The sequence below is a fragment of the Grus americana genome, chromosome 7 (genome assembly GCF_028858705.1).
Source record: "Grus americana isolate bGruAme1 chromosome 7, bGruAme1.mat, whole genome shotgun sequence".
Classification (NCBI taxonomy): Eukaryota; Metazoa; Chordata; class Aves; order Gruiformes; family Gruidae; genus Grus; species Grus americana.
Genome location: NC_072858.1, coordinates 16,831,538 through 16,850,455, shown reverse-complemented (window position 1 = coordinate 16,850,455; position 18,918 = coordinate 16,831,538). Strand labels below are relative to the sequence as shown.

At 36.5% G+C, this 18,918-nt stretch overlaps 1 protein-coding gene across 2 annotated transcripts in view; it reads right to left on the bottom strand.

The window, feature by feature from the left end:
* ADGRA1 (adhesion G protein-coupled receptor A1) overlaps positions 1 to 18,918 on the bottom strand; it is a 286,895-nt gene that overhangs the window by 191,357 nt on the left and 76,620 nt on the right. The window contains exon 1 of one of the 2 annotated variants that reach the window (XM_054831562.1): positions 6,774 to 6,830. The exons of the other annotated variant lie outside the window; for it this stretch is intronic. The gene's annotated coding sequence lies outside the window, so the exon portion shown is untranslated. Of the gene's footprint in view, positions 1 to 6,773; positions 6,831 to 18,918 lie in introns of those variants that run through there. 2 annotated transcript variants of the gene reach the window in all.

The following is an 18,918-nucleotide window of genomic DNA, read 5'->3' as shown; positions in this document are numbered from 1 at the left end:
GGAAAAAAAAAAATAAGGTCACATCTTCCACTTCTTTCTCATGTGAAATATTCCAGCTAAACTAAATGGCACCTTTGCTCAAGAAATGAATGCAGACTTGGGCCCCTTGAAGAAGAGTCAATTTAAAAAAAATTATGATCATGGTGGTAGGAGAGAGGCATAGCCAATGATGAAAGACAACATTTAGCACCTATCCTGCAATCATGATAGTGACTGTCAGGGTTGGCAGTCCTGGATACAGGAACCAAGAATTAAGCAGATATTGGTAAAATGAGTTTTAAGACATTTCATTTGCACCCATCTGTACAGCACCTATCAGGAGCCAGTGACTCATTATTATACTTTGATGGCCTGGATATTATCAAAACTTATTTTCATCTCCATTGTTGGTCGGTCACACACCGTAGACTAAGAAACAGGCAGGTTAAGCGATATCCATTACGTGGTATCATCATCAATAGCTAAAGCGCTCCCATGAAACTCCCGAGCTCTTGTTTCTTGTTTTTTTATGATGAAAGCAGATATATAATCTACTTTCCAGAATCAGAAGAAAAGTTATGGTTACATTGCAGTTAAGTTTCAAGACATAAGGATAAATCTTTTTTTAGATTAGTCCCACAAGACAATAAACATAAACATGCACATAAACATGGACAATAATTGTCCAATCATTGGCTGCCTATGCAGACACAGAGGCTACAGGTCTTTTGTTTGTTTAGCATTTTGGTGCACGTTGATTATGCATTTTCCTTTCCTTTTTTTTTTTAATCCAAGCAATGACTGGTTGGATTACCTAAAACAATAGACCCTAAGGACTGACAAAAAATAACTGCTGCCCATTTCGAGATACTAATGAATGATCGAAAGTTTCAAACAAGTCACTTGATGGCAATAATGACATCTAGAACAACAGAAAAGTCATCACATTTTTCTTTTTAATTTAAGGACGATGACTTATTCACATTAAACCTGCTATGGTAATTTGGCAGTTATTCATTATTTAGGAACATGCCTAAAAATGTTTAACAAAGTGCCAATAATGGCAGCTGAAACAAAGCAGATACAGGCTTTATGACAGTTTGCTCGAAGTATCCCACAGAATGTTACAATATAGTTCATTTTAATGGTAATAATCATAGAGCAAGAATTTAAGGCTCAGAGTATTTTATTTGAAGGAGTAGTAAGCCAAATAAGGAAAAGTGAGTGAAAAGCTTGGGAAAGCAGGAGAGACTTTCATTGCAAATTTTTTGTTGATACATTTTTCTACCTGTATATATTAGAAAATAACATTTTAAAAGATTAATTTATCCAGTATAAACTCTAGTTTCATCCTAAATATAGCATCAACCAATCAGAATCTGGGATAAGGATGGAAAGATGTTTGGTGCCTGCCTTTAGTTTAGCATTTTGTTATTGATAGCTCAAAATGAAATACATTTTCTAATAAAGAAAAATCATCTATGCTTTCCAGATTCTTCTTCTCTGGCCTGTTTTCAGTAAGAAAATATTCAGCAAAATATTCAAATTCCAAACAACTGTTCCTATATATGTTTTCTTTTTCTGTAAAATGCCGCAGAGATCGTAGGGTCTCATTAGGTCTGAAAGTTATTGGCTCTGTAGGTGCAAAAGCACGTGCTTGGCAGTTGTAGCTTGGGGAGCTGAGATGGAGCGGCTGTGTTGCCCAGCAGAAGGAGTCCCGTGGATCAGTGCCACAGGGCTAAGACAAGACTGAAAGGTCAGAAGCAATAAATGCCGAGGGAAGCACATAAAGTGGATTCCAGTGTCCACAGCTTTACAGGCAGCTCTGCAGTACCACCAGAAAATAACGCCATGAGCGTTGGCAATCATGCCCTGGTGTACAGCGATGGATTTGGCGTAATGCTGATTACGATAGCAGAGCTTGTGTCTATCCTATCCATAACTATGTAGAGATGTGACAAGAACAGAAACCTTTGGTGGCTGAAAAGAGCCAGAGGGTTCCTTAATTTCTACACCCATTGGGACTTCTCTGCAAGTTCATGCCCAGAAGGCAGTTCAGCATGGGTTAGGTTTCTTGACACATGCTCCACTGCTTTTGAAAAAAGGCTAGCCGTTGTGGGGAAAAAGAAGAAGAAAAAAAACCAGTTCTGAGCAGAATTCCAACCTGTGAGAAAACTGTTTGCAGAGAAAGTGGAAAAGTAGGGGGAAAAAAGTACACTCAACTTTTTTTTTTTTTTTAAGTGAAGTGCACAGACCAAACAAAATGAAAAAAGACACTTAGAAAGTGAATAAAAAGTACTGTCTACTGAGAAAGGTTTAAACTCCAGCATAGGAATTGTTATGCCACATTCTAAGACTGCACTTATTTGCCTGTTACAGATTTCTAGCAATGTGTATTCAACATCCTTAGGTCAAATTTCAAGCTCTGGAATCACAGTTTAACAACATAATTACAATTTTGAAAATGAAATATTGGAAATTTATCCAGTATTTTTGGAAGTGCAACTGATTTAATTTTCCATAATAAAATAGGGAGATTTAATTTTTACACTAAATTATCAGAGGTAGCGGAGGTATCAGTGTAATAAAAATGTGGTTTATTAGCTATAAGAAGCATAAAATATACAAACCATTGTATGATGGAGTTTTGGGTGTGGTTTTTTCTTTTAAAGGAAATGTTTGATTCTTTTTCTGTTACTAAACCAATATTGACTTGGAAGAATACAGGCAATTCTATACTGAATTTCAATTTGAACTTCAGAGAAATAGTTTCTTCCATGGTTTAAAACATCCAAAGAAAAGAAGAAAGAATTCCACCCTGAGCTGTAGAGGAAAGATAAGTACTTGCTGAAGGCCCATAGATTAGCTTAGAGCAGGTTTGAGCCAAAAATAAGATAGTCTATTACTCACTGCAAATCAATAAAATAAAAATGACCTTTCCTATAATGTTGATTTTATTGTAGTGTTTTCATAAGACAGAAGTAGAACACTTCTAAAAATAAGGTGACTCAATCATAAAATGTCAAGGAGGGACTCCATCTTTCTGCCTGCTTACTACTTCTATGTAATGTCATTAAAAGAGTAAGAATCTTAATTAACGATATCACAAAGAACATAGTCACCGATTATATACTGAATCCTAAGCAACCTGCAGTCATTATTTAGCTCATGATGGGAGATGGGCAGGACAATGCTGCAATAACCTTCACCCATCTCCGTCTTCCTTTTCACCCAGGAATACGGCAATGCCCAGATACATTCCAGCATCACCTAGAGCAGGAAGTCTTTTCCAGATAAGAAGGGGAAAAAAATTAAAAATAGAGACCATTTGAACATTTAATTCAGACAGTGTTAGGGGGAACATTAATTACATAGAAATCCTGTCAATTTAAACTGTCGATAAAAAGTGGTTTAAGGATAACAGGGTAGAATTGGCTATAAGCAGTTTAGCTCAGGGGAATTAAATCTTAGTGAAAGACTGGTCTGGGAATCCTTCCCCAGAAGCCTCTGTTTTATATAAACTGGACCTTTGGTAATAACTTAGACAGGTTTAAGTAATTTAAAAAACAACCACGTGTGCCAATGAGAAGGCACGCAGAATTGTCTTCTCCTGTGGAAATGAGGGTTGATGAGTATCCTCTTCAATGACTCTGAAGAACTTCCTTGAGTATTTTCACTGCACAGTTTTCACATTTGCACTTTCCTGCAGGTACTTGGAGAAATTTTAAAATAATTTTTACTAAAATTTCATATGAAATATGGATGAATGACAGAGCAAACTAGGTTGAAAAGTAAGGAGACCAGAGGACCTATATGAATGTACAATTTCTACAAAGTCTTTAAGCTCACTGCCATATACTTTATACGCTATACAATGCATATGTTGTGAGATTTTCAAGTAAAAATTATTTTAAACAAACTGAACAAATTATATTTCTTCTACCTCAGAAGTGCCAGACTGGTATTAATTTTAAGTCAAAACGTCTCCTATTAAAAACAATAAGAAATTGGCACATACTTTAAAACTTGGCCCTGGTGGTACTACTTGAAATGTTCTTTTTCAATGATTTCCGTGCTTTGTTGTTTTTTTCCTAGTGTTTCAGACAAAATTACATTTTTTAAAATAAATTTTCTTTTGTTTATATAAATGTCTCAGTTATTCACTTCTAGAATATGTAAAGATTATTAAAAAAAAAACCCACAGCCGTAATAACACACAATAGTAGCTGGGGCCACAGGAACACTCGCAGGGCTTCAAGCCCTGAAAGTATACCAAAGAATGGAGGAAACAGGAAAGGAAGGACAAAAAAAGGATGCAGGGAAAGAAGGAGCATGTTATTGTTGGAGACAATTATTGCTGAATGCTGTCAGTATGTTTTGTTCAGTTAGATATCACTTCCTTTTCTGTCCTTCTCACCGCACAGAGTAATAAAACTTCTTTTCCTGGCTGGTTTTTTCATACCTTTCTTCATGGCATCTCTTATCCTACCTTCTTCACGTTGCCTTTCCCCCAGCCCCTCAGAAACCGTGCTTTGTTTCCACAGTCTTCCTACGTAAGGCCAGGGACCCAGCTATTCTCTCCCACAAATAATTCGGTTTATTCGTCAAAACCTCGTTCAGGCACGAAGGGGGCAGAAAAGTCCACAGGTGCTTTGGGGAGCCGGACCCCCATTTCTCTGCTCCCTGCCTGGCTAGCTGTGCCATGCTGGTTTCCTGACGAGTTATTTTATTTTCAGTTAGTTGTGGAAGTGAATTAAGGACTGTATTTCTCAGTAAAGCGCACATGCTATATTGAGAATAAAAGCATACAGACAGGGGATTAATCAGCAATGGCTCTCTAACTTTAAAGCTCAGAATCATGTCCATATATGATAAATCATAATACAACTATTTCCCTACAAAAAAAAAAAAAAAAATAAAATAAATTATAATACCTTCCAGCACTGCTAGAGCTAGAAGTATTAAGGAAGAAACTTTGGTGGCAGCTAAGGTGCTTTATGGTGACTATTTTAACACATGGATTTATAAATCTGCACTTGATATGTCTTCTTAAAGGATGACAGCATCTGACACAAATCATGTGTTACCTTAATGACATCACTATATAAAATGTCAGATGAGTATATCATAGAGCTGAGATGGCTGACTGAACATCAGACTAACAACTATTTGTGGTCCTAATGGGAAATAGGAGCCTAGATGCTCATAAATTCAATTAAGTGACTTCCTGAAATACAACTAAACTTCATTTTACATAAATAAATAATAGAAAATTAAAAATGGTCCATGATTTAAACAGATCTATAACCTCACTTTACAAGTTAGTTTATTTTATATTCCTGTCATTTATGACTACTAATATTGACTTTTTATATAGAACACACTATATAATATTTCTAATGTGCAATGCCCTGATAAATCTATTCATGACTGTGCTATAGCAAAAATAATCTTAGTGTCTAATCAGCCAGCTTGTTCAACTACACAAGTAAAAATTTATATTGCAACAAAACGATGACTTAACAGCAAGTGTCCAGGCAAAACTCCTAACACTGCAAAGTGTTTTTACACACCTGCATTTTAAGAGGTGTATAAAAATAATTTCTTATAATAATGACTCTTAGATCTAATAAATGTATCTAAAGTAGTAGACTGTTAGACTATATTAGGTTAGAAATACAGCTACAGTTGATCCTGAGGAACTGATATTGTATTTAAACATACAGGTGCTTTGCACTGACTGACAACACAGGGAAGATGCTTTTCATTCTAATGACAGTAAAAGTGATCTGCAAATTATGACCTTTCATTCCTGGCTTTCCTTCACTCCGTTTCTAAACAATTCATTCATTTTTAACCACTAGTGATTTTCCCTATATTTATTTCCCTTTGCTGACACTGCTATCCACTGAATTTCAAGCAGAAATTCCTGGCTTTTGTCATGTTCTGCACAGTTTGCATTCATGCAACAACAACTGTAATAATTTTGAAGATGTTTTTCCATTAAAATATTTCCCTGGAATTATATTTAGTAAAGATATATTACTTATACTCATTCCTCCCCCTTTGAAATATTTTTATCTTCTACACATGAAAAGATACATACACAGTATGTTTTGCCCTTTTTAAAAGCGATGAATCCAGCACCTGCTCATAAAACACATCACAGTACTAGACTTTGATCTAAATGCCTTTTAGACAAAAATAAAAGCTTAATATTTTTATGCAATAAAATTAATTATTGAATTGCTGATTATGACTATTACTTGCAAACATCATTCTTACAAAACAAATCCAATAATTTTAATCTTTTCTATAGTCCTGTTATGAACTGTTTAGATACAAGGATAATTAATGTAATATAAATGGCTATTTAAAGGCAAAAACATCTTGATTATATGAGAGACATAAGGACCACAAAAATAATGACCATTGCACCAGTAAAATATGATGGCATGGAGAACTCTTGCAAGTATTTCAATTACATACTACATGCAATTTTAATAATTATTTAAGTAATGATCAAGTCAAATTAGACCTTGTATTCCAAATGTGTCCTGCATCTCTCACAGACATGCATCTCTCTGACAGATGAGGCTTTACTAGGTCTTCATAAACTAAGCTTTGCATTACCATACATCAACAGGACTACACTTTTCTTACTCTTTCAAAGTCTTAAATATGTCCAATAGAACAATATCCATCTATGAAAAATTCAGAAAGTGCTGTAACATTTAATATTTTGTGTTGATTTAATTACAAAATTATATTCTTTTGTTTGAAAAAATATTTACCATATAGTATGCAGAATGCGCCGCAATACACAAACGTCTCGACTGGTCTGCAAAAGCATCTCTCCTCAACGGCTACTTCACTTGTCAAGAAAACGGAAGCTGACCCTGGACCCTGCTGTGTCTCTCTCTTTTTCAAAAACACTAAAATATTTCTTCCTTTAGGAGAGATTTATTAATGGGCAAACATTGCTGTTTCAAACTAGCATTTCCTTTCTAAGTTGCTTTTTTTTTTTAAAGTGATCTCAAACCTTCTCAGCTGAAACCCAACTAACAGCTCTGTGCTTCATGCTGAACTGTGAATTAAAGTTCACTATACCTATTTGTGAACTAGCAGAATCTGACCTTGTCATTAAAAGATGACTGTGAATCTCCCTAACAGATGGCCTAATGTGAAACTGGTTTATGGGGAAGCAGGTGACTGACTTTTCTAAGGTCAATACCAAATTTTGAATTCATCCTTTTCCTGAGAACTCTGAAAATAACCCGGCTCAACAGATCAGCAACAGTTGCCAGAGAGCTCAATAAATAATGTATATGTTGTTCTTCGGAGATTCTTTCTTTTGTAGGTTATTTTCATTTAGCCAATATTGGGACATAAATAAATCCGTTACATTTATACAAGCAGTATCAGTAAAGAATGCTGGGACACAGCTAGCCAGATCACGTGGAGTATTCACAAGCAGGAGCACAAACATTTCTGAAATAAAAGGCAGGAATGGATAATCTCTTCTTCAAATCAATTGACCTGAATGGCAGAAATCATTTTCAACACTTTTAAATACTCAAAGCATATCAAACACAGAAACGACTTAATGCCTAGTAGAACCACCGTAATATATACTGGCCACCCAAAGTATGACGGTAAAAGTGTTGGCCCAGCTCCAAAAAAGCACTTAGGCTGTCTAAAGTGAAACTTAAGTGGAACATAGGTACTAAGCCCCAGAGTGCAATTCACAGCCCCCTCTTCACCTCCTACATGTCCGAACGGCTGCAGGTACCTTAGTCTTCACTTTTCAAGTTCCCAAAGCGCAGAAAGGGTGTGGGGCATGCCAAACACCTCAGAACTGGTCTCGTACAAAAGCTCTTTCAGGATTTGCAGACAAGACCTGCCCACACCGCAGCTCTCTGTGGGGCCAGGCAGGTTAAGGGGATGCACTCAGCAAAGCCACAAAACCAAAGCACAGCCCAACACCCCAGAGAACGGCGAAGGGCTGAGGAAGCACTTTCATCCATCTCTCCTATGACAACCTAGCGATTAGAGCTGGAGCAATGGAAGCCACTGTTTCAGTACTGTCCTTGCTCAGAAGGGATGTATACCTACATTTAAAATATGCAGGAGCTGAAGAAACAGACGGGAGTCTCTGTACCCTAGTAACAGTATTTCTGTATTTTATCAAATGAGTGTTTATAGCAAAACCCATTTTCTCCTTGTTGGTGAAATACCCTTGGCACTTCACTGCTGCTATTTTTTTCTTTCTGGCCCCATAAATCTTAATCGCCTGACTGCGTATTGGCACAGCTCTGCTTCAGCCAGACCCACATTCCCGCTAAGGCCTTTCCCGCAGAGGTAGCAAGTGTGTGATGTGCTCAGGGTGAGAGGCTGAACCTGAGTCCTCTTCCCAAGCAGTTTCCCTCTACCAGCCAGTAGGCTACTATAGAGAGAACAAAAGCACGATTACTTTTTTTTTTAATGACCAGGTTTCAAAAGAAAATATGGAGTCAGTTATGCCTGTAAAGAGGAATGGCTTCAGAAGAAGTATTAAGTTGCAAATCCCAGTCCCACAAAGGCTTCTAACTTAGGGCTGGACAGGAAAAAAAAAAAAAAAATCATGTCAGGCTTCAGCATTTCTGTAAGCCACTTGGTGTCTGTTTAGTCCCTCAGCATGATGGCGGGTTTGGATCCTCTTCTTACACACCTAATTCTCCCCGTTCACTGTATAAAGAGCTTAGGCCTCCAAAGAATAGATGAAAAGCTAAATATCTGTGCTACACACGACAGTGCTCAGAACCACTAAGTCTACTATATCTTGGTGCTGATGGGAGCCTTAGTGACTTCCTCAGCTAGCAAGCTGCTAAATTTTCTGTTTAAAGGCTGTATGTATTATTTACTACCCATTTGGCTGGGGTTTAGCTTGTTTTTAGCTGTTTTCAGATGGCTTCAAAATAGGCCAAGACTAGAATCAACTTGCTTCAATCCAGCAAGCAAAAAACCAGACAAGACAGTAGTAGGAAACCGGAGCTGAGAGCATAATTAATGTGACACGCGCTCCCGTCCAACGCAGAGAGCGAAGGGATGCGTTTGGGACTGCAACTCAAATCTCTAAGAAGTAATGGCAGAGTGCAATACCCCTAAGAAACACTGCAGGCAATACTTTGAAAACCAATCATTCTTTTTCATTTCAAAAAGACATGGAGCATAATGCTAAACATGATTTTGCATTTCCTTTCCATTATAGAGCATTTTAAAAAGGGTTAATTCTGGAGACCTGTGGAACAATACACAAAGTGCACATATTCCACTCTTATCCTTTCACCTCCGCTGATAAGTGGTGGGAAAGGGCAACTCAGAAAAAATGTCATCCCATATCTGTCTCCCACTCAGCACACACTAACCCAATTCTCCAAAATCTCATCAGTGTTATAGCTCATTAAATTCAGCTGAAGGATGAGAACTGAGCTGCACCACTAAATGTGCACAGTTTGTGTTTACCAGCAAGAACACTGTGTGTAGTGTTGCTTACAACATACCCCGTAATACGGAAGCATTCTTGTTGGCAGCTTTGACAATTTATCTATTCATATCAAAGTGAAACAGAGGCTGCTTTAAAACTGTTGCTCCTTGTCCTAATGGGAAAAGAAGAATATTAAAAACGATCACAGTGAAATCTCTGTTGCCATCAAAAGGTCGTTGATTCAACAGACAAACAACCTAGTGTTAATGATTTAACAAAACATTTTCCACACAGATTACATGCTCATCCATCAATATGTAATATTTTTCACATCAAGAAAATAAAGATCATTTCCTCCTAAAATGCCAATTACAAACAATTGTGTGCAAATCAAACACAATGCTTAAGTAATTATGCTGTTACCTAAAGAAACAAATTAAAAACACAATTAAAAAAGAATAAAAGTTGTCACTGTTTGGAAGTGGACTCATTAGCGGGAGAACTGTCCTAAAAAGAGAACAATGGTGTACAATTTGTTCAGCAGCCTCTTGATTTGAATAGAGCTATATGCAGGCGAGCATATACGTCTGGATTTCTTCACTCCCTTGTCTCTTTTTTGAGCACGTACGTGCATGAGAGAGAGAACCTAGGAGGCTGACCTTGGCTTCCTGAAAGTAAGTAGACGAGCACATTCCTGTCAAATAGTATATGAAATAAACATTACACATTATTTCAACCATTCTAAATTTAAGAGAAATGAAACTCACACAATAACCCAAATAGTAAAAAGCAGTTAAGACTGTTTAACTTACTTTGAAAATAAGTTTTTCAGATCAAGGAAAGTATGTTAAGAATATCTTGATTCTGAAATTGTCAGCATAATTTAAAAAAAAAAAAAAGCATATGCACATATCTATTATTGAACATACAGAGCCACAAAATTAGAAGCTTTTCTCTTCCTCTAACTGGAAACCTCAAAGCAAAATATCCTCCACATTTTCTGAAAATAATTTTTTAAAAGTATATTTATAAATATGTGTGTTAATAACATAATAACTCAAATGCAAGCTCCATATTATTTTAACATTATATTGACAGTATCCTACACTATTTCTGATAACATACAATAGACTACATTGTTTTCAAGAAATTAAAATAGAAATGATTTATCAAAACATGTACTGTCAAGAAGTGAAACGGATAATGGAAATGTTCTTATACAGGCTTCAAAAATATTTTGCAGATAACAAAGTCAAAATCTACAAGTTAAAATCCAGCAAAACTCATCATCATCAGAGAAATGTAGCAGTTTTAGTTGCCATCATATATGTGTTTCTCCATAATTGATGATGACAACACACTTGTTTATTATGTATGAAATATAAGATTTATGGTGTATTTAACTATTCATTTTATTGCTTTTAAGTGCTGGGTTGGTGACTGCTGCTATTAAAAAATTGTGAGTTTGGAAAATCTTGGCAGCTAGGTGAGATTCTTCTTTATTGTTTTGTTTTAAATGAAGGCTCCTCTCACGTAAAGTAGAGCTAAACATAGTCATTCTAACATTGAATCTATGTAACATATGGGTGACGGATCCAAAACAACATTATATAGGTGGTATAAAATGAAAATCAATCCCTGACACACTACCCACAAGTGCAGAGAGCAACAGAATTAGGTAATTCAAAAAAGTGATTTCCATACACCAGTAGGTTCTGAGAGAGTATGAACTGAACTCTGCATGCATTTCAGTAGAGGATTTAAATTGTCTCGTGGCAAGATACTAGAAATAACACATTTCTATCTGTGATTTATTTCCCACTATTGTAATCTGATTGTATCTTCAATGTGGGAGTTTTTCAGGAGGTATAATACTGCAATTCATCAATAAACTTTTGTCAGCGTTTGGAGTAAGTTGTTACTCTTGATTTACTAACAGGTTGGGGTAGCACTAGTCTTGTACAAGTTAACCATCTAAAATCACAGGGCTAGACATGACTAACTGCTACATTCTACTAAGTTGATAAATCTGGCCATTTACATATTAAATAAACCACAGAGGCTGATCTCCAGAATAATTTCAGCAGTCGCATCAATCAGAATTGGACTAGAAGTATTGTTGTACTTTTGTATGGTTTTGGCCCAACAAGTTGTTTCCAGGAACAACAGCGACAACAACAACAACAACAAAAAGTATATTTTATAATAATAAAATATTAATATAATTATAGAATATTTTATATTTCTCTTACAGAAGCCTCCAGAAGGTCCCAGTCAGGGCTGGAGCTCTTTTGTGCTGTGCAAACACATTTTTTCCCATTCTGGCTATATATAGAATGACTGGACATAAGCTCACCCATATACAATCATTTGCAGGATCAGCCACAGACGTTGTTCCCTGCCTTAAAGAGACCAGAATAAAATTCGTAGGAGTTTTGTCACTGACCTCTGAGAGGCCAGAATGAAGTCAAAGAAATTCTTGTCTTACAACTATTTCAAATGCAACAGAAATACAAAGTAGCAGTTGAAACAAAACTTAAATAAATCACAATTTAAACAAATGAAAATGGCCCAGGTTGCTCTGATGTTGGGGGAGTGTTCATTTTAAGCTAATTCTATAAACTCTGAGCATTTGCCCAGGCACAGACTCTTTATGATACCGATTCTACTAAAAACCTCCTTCCAAACCAATCTATTCATTCTGACTTAGCTAATGTATTTATGACACCAGTATTTAAGGATCTGCACAAGATTTACAGGCTACCACAGCATGAACTCTTGCCAGTAAATTCTTAATTACTTTCAGAAAAACGGGGAATGTGATGACCACGTTTATTGTTATAACCTTTTTTCTTTTGAACTAATCAAATATGGCTTAAACGATTCATTGGGAAGACAAAATATTAATAAAAGCTCTACAAGACAGTAATTACTGAAGGAAGTATCAGAAATTTGCAGCTTTCTCAGTAGCAGAAAAAGCCTGTCCCATTTCTGCAAAAAAAAATACCCCAAAAAAACCAAAACAAAAAAACCCAAAAAAACCCCTGGCATAGACCAGCATTTCTGGCATTTATAAATGTCCACAGTGTCACCCAGAAAACAGATAACTACTGTATAGTGTAGTAAGATCCTTAGTCCAGCTGGTCCATTTTTTCTAAACTTTAAAAACCATTTCCAAAAATACAAAGCATTTTTAATGGATTTCAATGGTCTCTTTCTTCTTTTACACAAAATCACTCAGAAGAAGGATGTTTTCTTAAAAACAATCTGCTATCCAGGTCCACCCTCCCAGGCATGTCCCTTGGAGCCGTTCCCAAACTATCCCCAAAGCACTGGCGTTTCAGCAACTGGAATGACAACTTCTTTTTAATTGTTTGAGATCCTGCAGGCTTGTATCTGAGAACAAAGCGTGCACATAAAGCACATTCTATGGCCATGATTCAAGTTCTTTTGAAAATAAATGATATATTGAAACAATGCTATGTTATATAAAGCAGTCTATCTGACACTGGATGCTCAGCATTACACCAAATCGTAGCCAAGTTCATTTCCCACCCATGCAATTGGACGTACTAGAAGCGCAATAAAACTTACATAAAGCAACTTTTTCATTATGTGAAACCTAAAGCATTTGGTTGAAGTTTGAAGGGACTTAACCAGGAAGAAGAAAAGATGAAGTCTGTTTAGCAATGGACAAATAAAATAATGAATCCAACACGAAAGTCTATTTGATAGTTGGTAGTGATACATTTTAATACGACAAGAACAAGGGAGTATCTAATGAAGTTCAAAAGCAATGTATTTAAAGCTGACAGAAGGAAATACTCTAACACAATATGTAATTAACCTACAGACTCATTACCGAAACATATCATTGAGGTCAAGAGCTTAGTAGGATTCACTAAAAGAATTAGGAATTATATGCCTAATGAGGACATTCACATACACATCAGACAAGATTTCTGAGGACACAGTATAAAAAGAGAAAGTTTCTTTTAAGGATTGGTTACTCTTTAATTGCCTTTTCCGAAGATTTGATAATCATCTTATACATGAGAGCTGGAATCCTGATTCAACAACATGGGTAACAGAGCCACTAACTTCAGTGGAGGAGGATGCTCATCTCTGGCGCTGGCAAGGGGCAAAATATTGGAGAAACTGCACACACTGATTTACAGAACGATGATTTAAATTCTTCTAATTAAACCAGCAAAAGTCACAATGTAAATGCTTTCAGAGCACTTTAAAACTGCTTAACTACATGTAACTTTGTTAGTAAATTATAGAATTAAGCTAAGCAAATCTAAACAATCTCTAAATGAAGTTAAGTTTGTATATTTATAAAGACACAGTATTTCTTCCACATGGCCCTTCAACAACAGCACTGAGGTATATCTCTTCCCTCATTTATCCCTTTTTAGTTCTTATATCTATCAATCTATCAATTATTAATACTTCTTACAGGCCAAATGGCTCAGCTATAACATAATCTTGGTGACAATTGATTTTGTAATTTAAAGTAAGGGTTCAGGCTGTTCTTTTTTACTTTTTTCTTAGAGTTGGCGTGCATTTCCCAGGCAATATAGGGAATATCACATTTATTAAATTAAGCCTTCGGCTTTCAGAAGACTTTACTAAAGGTTATGTTTGTAATCTTCAGTGTTTATTTTACTATGAAACCAACACATTCAGCAATAAGTCAGATTTATTGAGAAAATAAACACATTAGGACCTTATAAATAGCTGCTAGAAAAGTTCCGTATGGTCTGCCAAAAGCCCCAAATGATTGGTTCATGAACTTTTCCTCTGTACGCTCTAATGGCTTGAAAAAATTGTTTATTTTTGACTGGTTATGAATAGATGAGGATTATATTTCATCTACAGTCTCCATTAAAGTATCAGGATTTAGAAAACTTCCAAACTTTTAAGAATCTCACATTAAAAAAAATAAACTGTTGACAGCAGATATACATAATGGAATGGCAAAGCGGAGTGTTATTTTAAAGCTGCATTTACACAATGAGTTTCTCAATTTACCTGATTATATCCTCTAAAAAGAAAAAAATAAATCGTTGCTCAAAGATACTGCAAGACTTTAATGATTTGTCTAAATGCCTATAGCAACTGCTGCAGCATGGGTTAATGCAAAGAACTGTCTCTGCTTCATCAAGAAGGATCTTACGTTGCCTTATACTTGCAGCAAATATGCCTTAACAAGCGTAGGAGTCTTTTGGTGAGAGGTTGGATGCATATCTAGCTGCATCCTTTGGCATGCAATGCCCTCACAGATTGACTCCCTGGGAATGACACCACTTTCCTCAGTATCAAGGAGTCAGCTCTGATTTCCACATCACTCAGACTTTTTCATCTTTCCAGCACACAGTCTGCAGACAGAGACCAAGATGCTACCTCCTAGAACCAGGATGGAGAAGTGTTCCTCTAAAATTAAGCCATCTTTCTACAACTGTGCAGAAAGATCAAAGTCCTCATCCTCAAATCTTTAAAAGAATATCTGCAAAATTATATTCCAGTGTTTCTGTATGAAATCAGCTGTCACTAATAAAAAAGCATATCTGGGTGGACACTCTGTTAGGGAAAGGTTTCTCGGCAGTGCTAAATAATATGGTAATAACAGGGAGGGCCAGAAAACATTTTTATTTCATGAAAACTGGAGGCTTGGTATTGTTATTTTTTCATTCAACACTAGGAAAAGAAACCAGTTTCTCAATGTTTGTGAAGGAAATAGGAGAAATGGAGAACAGCTGAGAGCCCAGCAGGCAGGACATGCCTTGTGACAGGGAAGGGCCACCGTTGCCCAAAGTGGAGCAAACGTTCGAATCTAGCACTTCCCTGATCCTAGGCAAATACCTTGTCAGTTTTAATTCTCAAAACTGTCCCTTTTTTGCATGTGTAAAATAAACACTATCTGCATCGGACTGGTTCAACAGAAAACATTGCCGAGCCACTTACCTCAGGCATGGCAGGGAGCCCCCGGGAGCCCCTGCAATTCCAGCCACCCCTCCCACCGAAAGGGGCACCAATGCATTTATATGAACATTTTCACGTTTGAGTTAGAGAAAATACCCCTCCTCCAGTTTGAAAACAAATGTAGGAAACCAATGTCACCCGATATCCATCAGAAATTAGATGACATTCCAACTACGGAAAAAAACATGCAGCAGAATTCCTCTTAAGCGAGCAGAATTACCTCCTCCTATGTAAAAGGTTGGGGGTTTTTTTGTTTAGTTACTTTTACGTGCTGCGGCAGATGTACCACATTTTGTATTAGTTTCTGCTTGAATGAATAATGGAGACATGAGCACTTGTATAAACAAGGAAAGGTATTTAATGAACATATTGTACATACTAAAGAGGCTGCTTTCTGTTGGAAGAGTGTAGAATGCATTCTTCCAAGTGCATGAAAATCCCATATTAATGATGCATGAGTTTTCTATGAACTGGGCCAGGCATAAACTGTCAACTGCATTTAAAGCACTGAATCGAACCTGATAATTGCTCATTTCAACATTAGAAAAAAAAGAAAAAAAAGAAAAAAATCCAACCCCCACTCAGAAAACAGAAGATATCTAAGATGATAGTATTATTTTTACATAGTTTTTCATTAGAGATCATTTGTTTGCATTTCTATTTTGAAAATTCAAGCCTGCTGGTCCCAGATGCGGACTAGAACTGCAATTTGTTTCATTGTGTTTTCATTCATTTTCATTCTCTTCATGAGCAACAGTGACGTTTGCAAAACCAAAAGAAAAGGACAGAGTAGCTGGAACCTCGTATTTACAGCATATTTATAGCATTTGGCATGTTGGACCCAGTTTTCTGAAAGATATTATTAGATTTGTCAGCGAGTGTCCTGTTGCTTTTTCAGGACTCTGTGGGTTCAATCTACGAAGGCAAGAGCTGAGACTTTAAACGCCTGGCTGCAGTCAGAGCCTCGAGCAAAGCACTTCAGCTTCCTATGCAATAGGCGCACAAGAACTACCAGACAGGATGAGACTCAAAGTCCATCCAGCCAAGAGTCCTGTATCCAAATCAGGCCAGTAGTGGAAACTCATAATAAATGTTTATGACGAACAGAGTGATGCCTCCCTCATGTACTCTCCCAGCTTTGAGCTGGATGCACCACATGTATTTTATCATCATTTAGTCATTGAGAGCATGCCCTCATACAGGAATTACACAGACGGCATGCTGATATGGTGAAACAGAGGTGGCTGATGCAATGGGAGGTTGCTATGACTTTTCCCATGGTTACTGGTAGGTCAGAAGTACGGCAGCAAGCACAGAAGTTGAGCGCTACATTATCGCACTGGAATGGTCATCAGCATTTCAGACCTCCTGCACTCATGAAGCTGTGCAAAGAATTTCTCCAGCTCTGGAGCACAAGGTTCATAGATAAGGCAGGCTGTACCATTTCTGAAGGCAGTATTTTTTGCAACCTACTGGCATGTGCTACCAAAACCAGTGATGTAAATTGGGCTCACTAGTTTGAGACTAGCAAGTCAAACAGCAGGTGTTGTGTTGACAGATATTTGGGTGATGATGACTTGTGGATTTCAATCTTAGCGAAAGGTGAGGAAATACTAGAATTCACAGCTGGCACTCCCAAACTGTGTGAGATTCTTCCAAAGTCTGCTCCCACAAAGTGCAAATACTTTGGTAATCAGAAATAATACCACTCATTATTACACAAACTTCCCTTCACGCAGGACTTTGGGGAAGGTACTTCCCCAGTCATGGCCTTTAACACTCAGCTTTTCTCAAAGGAAAGATGGTGACAGCGATGTTCTCTCCCTTCTAGTTTAGGAAACCCACACCTATTTCCAATACGTAAGATCTCAGTTGTCATCAACCGTCCAAATATCCTCCTCAACCAGGTATTTGGTATCCTCCTTATGGACTTCCTTAATCCCTGATGTTGAAGTTTTCCACTCTAGAATTAAATAAATCTTCATTAAATTAAAAAATAAGTTAGTCTCAACTATATTGGTGATGCATTCAACAGCCTTTCCTGACTTGCACACCACCACAAAACGAAGTCTTAAGGTTATGAATTTCCTCTGTCATGCAAGAGTACTTATAAAACCAGGAAAAAAAGCTCAGAGATAACTCAGCAATATTTCATTGCCTTTTTTTTTTTTTTAGCAAAGTATGTGGCAAGCATATTTACCTCACAGCAGATTGACCAGCAACTGGCTGAACAGCTCTGTTGTATTCATTAGTACAACTCTGTACTTCATTTTAAGTCTTCAAAGGAAGTTGTTACACAATTTGAAATTTGGAATTTTTTTTATAATCTGTCAAGAAATCATTGCAGACAGTTGAAACTTCAACATTAAATCTAGGTCTAATCTGCTGGTTAATAAAAAATGAAAAAAACAAGCAAAATGTTGCTAGATGGATCTCCCCAAACCATATGCATACCCAAAAAAGAAAGCACCATCAGATATATTAGAATATACCACAGAAGATGCTATTGAATTAAAATGAAACTACAAAAATGTAAAATAAATAAAAATTGTTCAGACTTTTAAATACTTTCTAAAGATGAGAAACTATTAACTAGCAGCTTTAGTAAACAGTTCAGTAAGGTGATAGTTTGCCTTACCCATCAAACAAGACACTACTAAAAGTATTTCATAGATGTTCTCAGCTAAGTTGCATATTTATGGAAGATAAAACACAGGTGAAAATACAAAACTTTAGACACAGGAGCTATAAATACATGATATGCTTGACATTAGTCAGCTATATAAACTATTAAAATATGGGTTTCAATCCTTTTTTTTTTTTTTCTTCTTCCTCCCAAAGACTCTGTTCAAACAAATCTCACAAAATCAAAAAGCTCTTGTAACTCACTTCTAACAGACAGACAAGTTGGTAGGATAGAAAAGTCTTCAAATTAACATCTTGGTTTTGCTGTTTGTACATAACAAACTTGCACATGGTTTGGGAAAACTTATGCTTACCTAATGCAACACATGAGGAGGAAACAAGAGCAGAGATGCCAGTACAGCAACGCTCCCTTCATGATTTCTCATGCACAGGACTTTTCTGGTTTTTCCTAACCCCATTTTTCATTATTATTGTACAGAGACTTGGGCATCTATTTTAAAATCTATAAATATGAAGTATTTAAACAGCAGCCCTGTAACAGCTATTACTGTGACCTAGAAACACAAGCAAAGAGGTTCATCACAGTAATTAAAGGGCAGCAAATGATCTTTGTTTAATTCAGATGTTTGACTGGAAAGAGTAGGCTTCAGTGCCTCAGTCATGCAGCAGCAATGTCTAGGAAACAAATTGCCAGAGGTCAATTAATTGAACAGTTAAGAAGGGACAACATGACCTTTTATTTCCCAAGTATTTATAATTATTTTTAAAAGACTGAATAATAATCTAATTATATACAAATACATAGAAAATATGATCAATTGTACATACTTTATCATAAT